A 10,562-nucleotide genomic window follows, 5' to 3' on the forward strand; every position below is an offset into this window, starting at 1 on the left:
GGGGTGGCTGTCCACGGTGGCCACACTGCGGATGGAAGCTTTACCTGTCTTAATCTCACACATTAGGCAAATTTTATTAATCCCACTTTACAGGTGATGAAACTGAGTCTTAGAGAGATATGTCAAGGGCCCAAAGTAACAGGGCAAATGAAGAAGCAAAGGCAGGATTTGAACTCAGGTCCTTCACTCCTGAGCTCTTGCTCTTTCCCCCACATCACTGGGCAGCAGAACTTACTCTTTTATGCATCTGCCTCAGCTGCAGGCCGGGGGCGGGTGAGGTGGGGGGTGGCAGGTAGGTGCTCAAAAGTGTTTATTGTGTGAAAGACTGAGTTATCTCTGCAGGTTGCACTTCCGCGGTGTGGGCCACAGTCCCAGAGACTCTGGTGGCAGGAAGGGGATAGAGCAGAAGAGTGCCAGTGTGGGCCAGGAAAGTGGAAATAGCTTTCCTGCGGGTTTCCATGATTTCCCTGGACATTCCAGACCTCCAGGATCTAGAGCACTGGGCTCTGGGTCCTAGGAAGGCAGAGAGTGGTGTGTATGTGTGCACATGTGTGCTTAAGGAGTGTATGAGAGTGTGTAAGTCTGGGTGTGCATGCCTGTCTGTAAATGTATGAGTGTGTGAGGATGTGTCTTTGTGTTGCATATACGTGAGAATGTTTGTGATGTGTGAGTGTGTATATGTGTGTATTTTGAAGGTATGTGTCTGTGTGTATGTACGAGTGTGAGCATCTGTGTGTATTTGCGTGTGTGTGTATGAGTGTGTGTGTGTGTGTGTGTGTGTGTGTGTGTGTGTGTGTGTGCTGTCCCAGGGGAGCCTGAAGACTCCCAGCTGCAGATGTCTTTGATTTGTGCACATTTCCAGCAGGTTCCAGGCTGTGCTATGGGGGGGGGGGAAGAGCGGGGCCTGGAACAGGAAGGCTGTCGGTGCTGGGGGCATAGGGGATGGGGAGCCTGAGCAGTGGGTGTCTCTGTCCTGCCAGCCACAGGGGGATGGTGTCATGGTCCTGGGTCAGAGGCTGGGTGGAGACTGGGTCCTGAGGCCTGTGCTCAGGGCTGTATTTGAAGAGCCCAGAGGCCCTGCTTGGGCCATAAAGAGGGGGAGCCAGGGTGGGAGGGGGGATAGACAGTGGAGGGTTCAGGCCTTCTCTCTCCCTGCTCCCACCCCCAGGAATTGGGAATGATGGAACCAGGCTGCAGTCCCTAACTCTAGATGGCACCCATTCTGCCTGAGGGCCTTAGAGTCCCCAGAAGTCCCTGTGTGCCCCCTGCTGAGGCCGGGATGACCAGAGTCACACTGAAAACCTCTGTCTCTGGTCAGTACTACCCAGACAGGTCCAGAACAAGTCCTTGTCTGTTGGAGGCCTCTGGTAGTGCCATGGGTGCATTCTTCCTGAATGTCACACAGGCTGAGGCTTTCAGAGTCATTGTGCTGGGAAGTTCTTACTGAGTCTAAATCAAGTCCTCTTGTTGCACTTTGTGCCCTATAAGCCCAAGCTGAGTTTCTAAAATTGGAGCCCAGCACCACAACCCCGAGCATGGAAGGAGTTTCTTCTGGACAGGGAAGAGGGTCAGAGTGTAGGGACGCTGAGAGGGTGTGGGGGAAAGCCTGGTGGATCACAGACGGTCAGACCTTTCCTGCGCAGGAGGGTGGCGATCAGCAGAGCAGATTCAGAGCAGAGAGCTCAGAGCCCACTCCAGAGGCTCCTCACAGCTGCAGACAGGGACGCCCTTTCCCTGTTCCAATCTGCTCCCTCCACCCACAGCCCCTGTTTCCAGTTCCCCTGGCACTGCCTGGAGTGACAGGGGAAACAGGGGGGAAACTGAACACAGGGCAAAGAGCAAATGATGAATGAGGAGAAGTTCCTCTCACAGCTCAGGAAGGAGCAGGAGAGGGGCAGAGGCTGTGGGACTCTGAAGAGCAGAGGGGGGTGTGTGCCGAGGAAGGGGGTGTGCACAGCACGGTGTGCGTGGCCGACATGTCTGTGCTCCGGGGTGAACAGTCCTCTGTGCCCCAGTTCTGTGTGTAAGCATACGTCACATGGGGAAGGGGGAGCTCTGACATCGGTGTGTAAACCCAGGGCTGTGAGCTGGCTTCCCGCTGGGGCCTACGAAGTATGCTTTGCCCTTAGGAGCAGGGGTCAGCCCCGATGGGAAGACCCTGGACCGGGAATCAAGAACACGTGGGTTCCAGTTGGCTCTAGTTCTCAGCTGGGCCCCTGTGAGGCATCACCTCTGGGGGCTGGGATGTCACCTGCTGTCCAACCATAAGGAAAAGCCAGGTGGCCCTTCTGTGTCAGCAGCCCCAGGGCTGGGGACCTGGAAAGGGAAGGGGGCCGGAGCGGGGGATGACAACCCAGGGAACGAAGGGAATAAGGGATACCAGCGGGAAGGGCGGCAGGAGGGGTTTCCTGAACTGGAAATTCCTGGGTTCTTGCTGGAGGCCCAGATCCCCCAGCCTGGGCAGCCCAGCCCTGTCTCAGCGCCCAGGGCCCAGGGCTGGCTCTGCAGGGAGCGCCGTTCTCTGCCGCCCTCTTGTGGCCGCCGAGCCCTTCGCAGGTGCTGCTGAGAAGTTTCCCCTCAAGTCCTCAGGGCTGAGTCTCTTGCCCCCAGACGGAAATTGCATTTATCAGGAAAAGAGATCTTTGGTCTCCCAAGTCCACCTTTTCCCTTATCTCCTCTGGTTTCTGGGGGCACTCAGGACCTCCTTAAGGCTAGGAAAGTCTTCCTGAGATTTCACCCCCTTTGCCATTGCCTGAAGGGTTAAGTTGTGGTTTTGAGGATGTGGAGTAGAGACAAAGGGTTGAGATGCAGATATTGAGCTGAGAGAGCAATTTCTCTCCCTCCTTGGGTTCCATCTACAACCTCAGCTCCCAGGGTCGTCGGGAGTTTTCAAAGAAAGCGACAGGAGTATGACAGTCCTGGGGAAAGTGGGTCTGGAGCAGACCAGGCGTTATGAGTCTAGGCTTCTGCGAATTTGCACCTGAGCTCAGTCCATCAGCCTCAGCAGGAGATGGATTGGCAGGAGGCGGGAGGGAAGAGACGGTGATGCTGGAGGGAGACGGCATATGTGACAGATGCTGACAGGACTCCTTATCTCTAGCTCTGGAATCCCTTCCCCCTCACCAGGCTGCCCTTGGCCCTCCCCTGCTGGTGCTCAGTGCTCATTAGTGATAGGAGGGACAACAGGTAGATGAGGGAGGAGGAGGGGTTGGTATGACTGATATTTGAGCTGGGGTCCCATGATCACTGGGTGCTGGGAAGGCTTGGCAGGGGACACTGTCCTGGGCGCAGACACTGAGGGGCTGGGGGGAGAGCTTCCTATGTGCAAGGAAGGGTTACAGGTGCCTTGAGGGGATAAAAGAGGGACACACATATTTTCTGTTCCCCTTCCTGTACTTGAAGACCTGCTGCATCTCCTCCCTGGACTGGTGGTCCCACATGTGCCTGTCTGAGGGGGTGCAAGGAGCCACTGGGCACCTCTCTTCGAGGATGAGGCAGTAGAGCTCCCATGCTTTCTGTTCTGCTCACCCCTGCACCCCTCTGGCAAAGCATCTCCAGTGGGCTTCCCTCCTGTTCTCACACCTCTTCCTACAGATGGTCTAGAGTATAGATACTTTGCCAAGAGGGACCGGGATTGCCCTCCCAGAATTTCCAGTGGCTCCCAATGGATGAATGGGGAAGGACAGGGCTAAGCCTCAAGGCCTGACTGATCAGTGTAACAACAGACAGAGAGACTACCAGAATCTGGAGACAGAGAATGTTCTGGGGTGAGGAGAGAGCTGTAGTCAAAGCCTGCAGTGTGTCATAATCTGCCGTCTGGCTTTCACACAGAGGGCTAAATACCACCATGTGTCCGTGCCCTATGTGCTAGTCCACCCTGGAACCCTGGGATGGGGGGCAGGGTGAGGCAGAGAAGATTGGAGATGGAAAGAGGTACAGGGACAGAAATGCCCAGTAAATTGACTCCAAGACTACAGATGGGAAAAATAAGGCAGAGCTGGTCAGAGCCTCCTAGAGAGTACAAGAGACCAAGACACAGAGTCAACAGAGACAGACAGTGGGCAGCTGAACAGAGAGACAGGGAGACAGAGCCAGAGACAGGAGAGAGGAGAGAGGAGCCTCCAGAGAGCAGAGGCAAAGATCCAAGACAGACACAGAGAGACACCCAGAGGCCAGAGATAGCAGAGACAGACAGGGTCTCAAGGACAACAGAGGTGCCCAGCTCAGGGGGTGGGAAAGCCATGGGCCCAGAGTGAAAGACACGGGGCCAGGGTGAGCACACAGCCAGAGAAGTGTGCACAGAGAGGGAGGGAGAGGGAGACAGAGGAGGGAAAGGAGGAGGTGGGGGCAGCGGGGAGGCAGGGAGAAGGGGCAGGTGGAGGGGGCAGAGGGGTTGCAGACTCTGAGTCAGGGCTCTGCTGGCCTCTCAGGACCTGGGGCGCTGGTGGGCGGAGAGGCTCCTGTGTGTGTGTGTGTGTGTGTGCGTGCGTGCGCGCATGTGTCAGGAACCCAGCAGTTCAGAGCTCTAGTCACAAGGCCAGAGTCCTGTGGTGCTGAAGGGACCCCCCCACCCCTCCCTCTGCAGCCCCTGCTCTGAGCAGTAGGCGGGGAGGGGGACAGAAACAAGATGCAGGTTAGAGACAGACTGAGCCGGGAAAGAAATGGCAGAGCCCAGACTGAGATCAGAGGGAGAGAAGCTGCGAGTGAGAAAGGGAGCAGAGAAAGGGACAGAGGGCAGAGAGGGACAGAGGTGGGGAAGGACACTGCTGAAGGCAGGGGTGCAGGAGAGGCGGGGAGGGAGGGCGTCTCTCACTGCAGGAGGGCGATGGGGGCAGGGGGAGCAGAGCTGTGGAGGAGCAGATCGGGGGCAGGAGGGAAGCAAGCAGGGCTCTTGTCTCCCCAGAGAGCTGGGCTGGGCTCAGACAACCCTGGGGTGAGGTGGGGAGGCGGCCCTGAGTGCTTCTCAGGGTGACCTTGTGCCTCTCTCCTGTGTTCAGTGCAGGGGATCTGTCCTCCTGCCTGTCACCTTCCCAGTGGCACTGACAGCCACCCCTGCAGGAGGTTGGCTCCTGCTGGCTTCCTTTGTGGGGAATCCCTTCCCAGCCTGCAGGGCCGTTCTGAGCCTCCTCACCAGGGGCACATGGGTGTCCTTTAGGGCGGGTCTCAGTGTTGAGAATGGCCCCGTGTTCTCCGAGGCTGGAGAAGAAGGTGAGGACCCAGCGGGGAAGCAGTATTTCCAGTGGAAAACCAGGTGGATGTGGGCAGACACAGTGGAGGACGTGCCTCCTCCCACACGGCTCTGAAGGGTCATTGTGAAGGAGACACTTGCAGCCTGTGACCGAAGGGCACATTCCTGGTGGCTGCTGGGGCCCCAGTGTCATTTTTCTGTGTTTCTGTTACAACCAGGTGGCCGTGCTCCCAGGATCATCCCCAGCCTGGTGCTGGAGGGGGCGGCCTGGCATGGCCTGAAATACTTGGTCGAGGGGTCCTGCCCTTGGGGAGCTGACAGTCCCCTCCCTGCCCACTCATATGCACAGTAACCCGGTGACACTCACCCAGCACAGACCCACAAGTGCAAAGGACTAGGGCAAATTCAGAATCAGAGCTGGTTAGTTCATCAGGGTAGGCTGCCCGGAGGAGGAGGAGAGTCATGAGTGGTGTAGAAGGAGAAACCCAGCAGGGCGGGGAATGGAGGAGGAGAAGAGGAAGAGAACCCCCCTCTGTTGCTTCTGAAGCAGGATGAGCCAAGCCTAAGCCAGGCAGGAGCCAGCTGTGCTGGCCTGGAATAAACAGCTGGATTGGGGAACCAGCAGGAAGGGGCAGGGAGGGAGGCAGATGTTCAGAGCCAGGCTGGGGGTTCTGAAGTTGCTGGCATTGGAATTGAGGCCACTGGAGGGAGCCCTGAGATGTGTTAGGCAGTGATGTGTATGTGCACAGTTGTCTGGAGACGTGTGTGCCCAAGTGAGCATGTCCTCTGTGTGCGTGTCTGTGTGTGTGTGTGCGTGTGTGTGTGCGCACGCGCGCGCACTCCCCCCTTTACTCCTTTACCAATTCTGCCAAGTCCCTCCCTCCCCCTTCACACCTTTTTGTGGCTGACTCCAGCTCCCCCTCTCTGTGCAAGCTGCCCCTACCCCTGGGTCCCTCTATGGGTCTTATTCTCATCTCTCCTCCACAGGCTCCCTCCCTCCCTCCTGCTTTCCATCCTTTCCCCTGGACTTTATCTTTCCTCCCCATGCCCCCGCTATCACTCCCTCCCTGCGTGCTAGACTCTGTAGCCTGGTTCCTCCCTGTCACCACCCTGCTATTCCGTCCACACCCGCCTTGGCCTCCCCCTGCAGATTTCACGTCTACCTTCCCTTGCCTCACCACCTCCCAGTTTCCCTCCAGGCCCTCCCTGTGTTTCTGCACTGGTTCTTTCTTGTGCCGGCCCTTCTCCCTCTCATTGACCGCAGGAGGGAAGATGGAGGCCAACACAGAAGTCTAGAAGGTTTCCGAGGAGAGGAGGAGAATGATGTCCAGCTGGTTAGCAGGAGCAGGAACATGGAGAGGATCAGAGAAGTCAGATTTCTCGGGAAGTGCATGACCTTGGGGGAGGGAATATGAACCCAGGAGACAGATGAGGAGGGAGTGTGTGTGTGTGTGTGTGTGTGTGTGTGTGTGTCGGGGAATGTGTGTCAGGGAGGCAGAGGGATGCAGGAGGCAGGGTCTGATGGGTGCGGAGCCACAATGTAAACTGTCCAGGGTTGTAGCTCCACGGTGACCCTGGGCTGGGCGGGCAGGACACTGGGAGCGAGGCTGACTCCTGGCCTTGCTGTGACCTCTTAGGCTGTGAGGATGATGAGCCTGGACCACACAGGCTAGGGAGCCATGGCTGGGGGCAGACAGCGCCCAGGGCCTGGATAGATGAGGAAGAGGCCCCTGCGGGTCAGGAGACAGAAGGAGGGAGAGGGAGACAGGGAGGGGGTAAGGAGGGTCATGGGAAGAATGAAGGCTCTGAGACCTTTCTCCAGGCTCTCCCTTCACCCACCCCTTTCATGGACTGAATTCTGTGTTTAAACCTCAAAGACGTGCCATAAATGACATGGTTTAGCCTCTTATCTTTACAGGGTGAGGTATTCCTTCCCCACTTCCCAGCTGAGGCCTCAACTTGGCAAAGCTCTCCTGGGCAGGACACGCTGAGAAGGGCCCCAGGAGGCAGGTCTTTGGCCCTCTGGGGAGAACCTTGTCCCTTCCACACCTGGACCCCAAGCCTGGCTGCTTCTCAGGGCAGAGCCTGCAGGAGGGGCCCCACAGTGCAGTCATGTGCTTCTCTGCTCTGCCCCTCACCTGCTCTGGGACTTGAGGCAAGTTACTTACCCTCTCTGTGCCTTAATGTCATTACCTGTAAAATAGCAATATTAGTGCCTGCTTCTGTAGCTTGTTGTTAAGGATAAAATGAATTTTATGCAAAAGAACTGTGTACAGTTTTAACAATTTCTAGGTTCTGCCTCAGTGTGTTCCTAAAAGATGTGTGCCCATGGCAGACTGGGAGGGTAAAGGGTTCAAAGAGGAGGAGAAATGTAATTACCAACTCCTGGCTTTAATCACATGGTAACCCTGTCCATTCTGAACCTTATTACACTTCTAAGTGTCCACGGGAGTGGGATGAAACTGGTGGGTTTTGCTCCCTGGTCTTCTCTGCAGGACTTCTCTGGAAGGTTCTCCTTCCACCATCCCTCCTGCTATTACAGAGACTCCTTGGACTCTAGCTGTGGCATCTGGCCTCCTGGACCTTCAAGTGTGGCTGCAGGGAAGGGGTTGGGGACAACTATTTCCCTTTACATTGCTTGAGTTAATGTTCTTAGGGTCTCCTCTGGCCCTGACAGGAGCTGGGGGAACTGGTCTTTGCAGAGCCCCAAGAAAGCCTGGGGAGAAAGGCAAGGTCCAGCTTGCCATGCTGTCTTAGATCTTCAAACACTTGGCTGGTTGCTTCATATCTGGGCCCTTAAAACCTAGATTCAAGCATGTACACTGGCCTCAAGGTCTCTATTCTCTGCCTCAGTTTCTCCTTTTGTGGGTCTCATATGTGTATTTGTGGGGGCCCTTTAGTGAGGAGCTGCTTGAAGGCATTGATCGTGACTGCTCAGAATGTGTCTATACCATCGACCCCAAATGAATGGACAGTCACTAGTAGGTTATTTTGTTCATACTGTGTGGTGCTTCTTCAGCTCTCTATGCAGACCCAGTCCCAGGCCTGAACCTCTCCTCCCTCTCCTCCATGGGATCCCTAACCAGTCTGTCCCAGCACCTTCTCCAGACCTCGCCAGCCCCCCTTGCCTGACTGCCTCAGTTTCTCTTTCTCCTTGGCCCCCACTCCCCTGCACTGGGTCTGCCAGGCCGCGTGACCTCTGAGAAATCAGGGCTGAGCTCAGGCCTCCTGTGATGGCAGCATTGCGGGGGGAGGGGAGGGGAGGCGGTGTCCATATCCATGTGGGGCCTCTGGGACCCCAGGTGGGCACTGGGAGGGACCCTGGGGCAGCCCTGGCAGCAGCCTCGCCCTCTCAGCTTTCTGGGCCCATCGAGCAGCTGCAGCTCCTGAGAGGGGCCGGGCTCAGCAGGAGCCAGGTGAGAGGGAAGAGGCTCCCGGAGCCAATGTGCAGCCCCCTCCCTGGCCTGGCTCCCCCTCCTGCTGCACACCTGCCTCCTTCTCTGTCTCTCTGTCTGCTCCCTCCCCCTCCTCCCTGCAGCCCTGGCTTCTTCCTTCCATCTTGGCCTCCTTCACCTTCATCTCTGTCAGCACATCTGTCTGTCTGTGGGCCTGTCTGTCTCTCTGAGTCCAGATATTCTGTGGTCTGAGCTGTCCCAGGACTGGGTCTGCCCTCAGCTCTCCCTTCTGGCTGTCCCTCCCTCAGTGTCTGAGGGTCTCTCTTCCCATCACATCTGCCTGAGACTCACCCTGGGAGCCTTTCAGTGTCTCTCCCATCCCTGCATCTCCTGTCTGTCTCCTGTGCTGCCTCCCCCTTCCCTGGTCCCTCTCTGCCCTCCCTCCCAGCTCTCTCCCTGCTTCTCTTATCTCTGTGTCTCTCAGCCTCTTCCCCTGCCTCTGGCTCACACCTCTGCCTCCTCCCCTCCTCCCTCATCCCACCCCTCAAGGTTCAGATACTTCAGGAGAAATCACTCAGATGGGCCAGAACCCTCAGTTCCCCCCATCGGTACCCCTCTTCCATGAGAAACTTATGGTCCTAACTCTGTGTCCTCTGCACCCCCCCAACCCTGGGCCAGTTCTTTTCCTTACCTGGTGACTGGGGGCCCTGGCATATTCCTCAGCCTCCCACCCTCTACCCAATAGGCAGTGAGTAGCACAGGGAGAAAGGGGAAGACATTGCTCTGGGGCCTAGATGCAGGGACAGACAGACCTTCCCCTGCACCTGCCCTTCTTGCTGGGTTGTCCCACAGATTGTCCCACATCTGGGACAATCCCAGCTTGAGACAAGGGAAGACAGCCTAGGACAGTTGGAACAGACACAAATCAAACACCCAGATGTCCTTCCCCTCCTGTTCTATCACGACAATCATCCAGCCAATCCTGCCTGTCTCCTCTGCCTCTAGGAATTCCGGCTCTGTACTCTTGGCTGGGCCACTCATCCCCTACCCAGCATCGCACCTGGGACACAGCAGGTGCTCAGTTAGTGCCCTTGGCCCATGCATACTGGAGATGTGTTAGGGCAGGGTCAATGGGATTTGCAGGTTTTCCTCAGTTGGAAGTTCTTCCTGAGATCTGGAGCAATTCTTTCTGCTCCAAGTTCAATGCTCTCTTTTTGAATCATTCTTACAGACTCTGTCCCTTTAGGGACCTACTGCTACCCTTCTCTCCCCTCCCTCCACCTCCACCCCAGTCTTTGTGGAACCTAATTTAGGGTTTAGAGAAATCTCAGCACTATCTAGTAGAGGCAGTGGTACCCCTTTTCCTTGAGACCCATGGCTTCCTGGGCCCATCACTTGTACATTCAGCCCTCTGCCTCTAAGTAAACCCCACCTTTTCCAGCTCTGAGAAGTCTTGCCTCTACAGGTTAATGTTCTGGAAAGACTGAAGCACTTTCCTTTGGTCACTGTTTCAAAGACTTGGAAGCCCTATGTTTTTATGTCCAGAGCAAGAAGCTCTCTATGCAGAAACTATATATTTTCCTTTACTTCCTCCAGCACAGGGCTCAATGCACATTCAATTAGAATATGCTATGAACACTGAATGATGGTCTCAGGAAATCCCTTAGGTGAAGCTAAGACTTAGGCCTTTTCATTTTATTCCTGGAGTGGGAGGAAACATGAATGAGGGGAAAGGGATGGATGGTGGTGGTAGAAGAACCTGGTCGGAGATTCCGGGAGAGGCAGCTGGGGAGGGTGTGCTTCTAGCCTTGTTTAAAGAACTCCTGAGGGTCATCTGGGTGGCTTAGTCAGTTAAGTGTCAGACTCATGATTTTGGCTCAGGTCATGATCTCAGGGCTGTGAGATTGAGCCCCACATCAGGCTCCATGGATTCTCTCTCTCTCTCTCCCCCTCTGCACCTCTCCCTGCTCACACTCTTT

Source organism: Callorhinus ursinus, unplaced genomic scaffold (genome assembly GCF_003265705.2).
Source record: "Callorhinus ursinus isolate GAN/ISIS: 27379988/994484 unplaced genomic scaffold, GSC_fseal_2.0 scaffold27, whole genome shotgun sequence".
Lineage (NCBI taxonomy): Eukaryota > Metazoa > Chordata > Mammalia > Carnivora > Otariidae > Callorhinus > Callorhinus ursinus.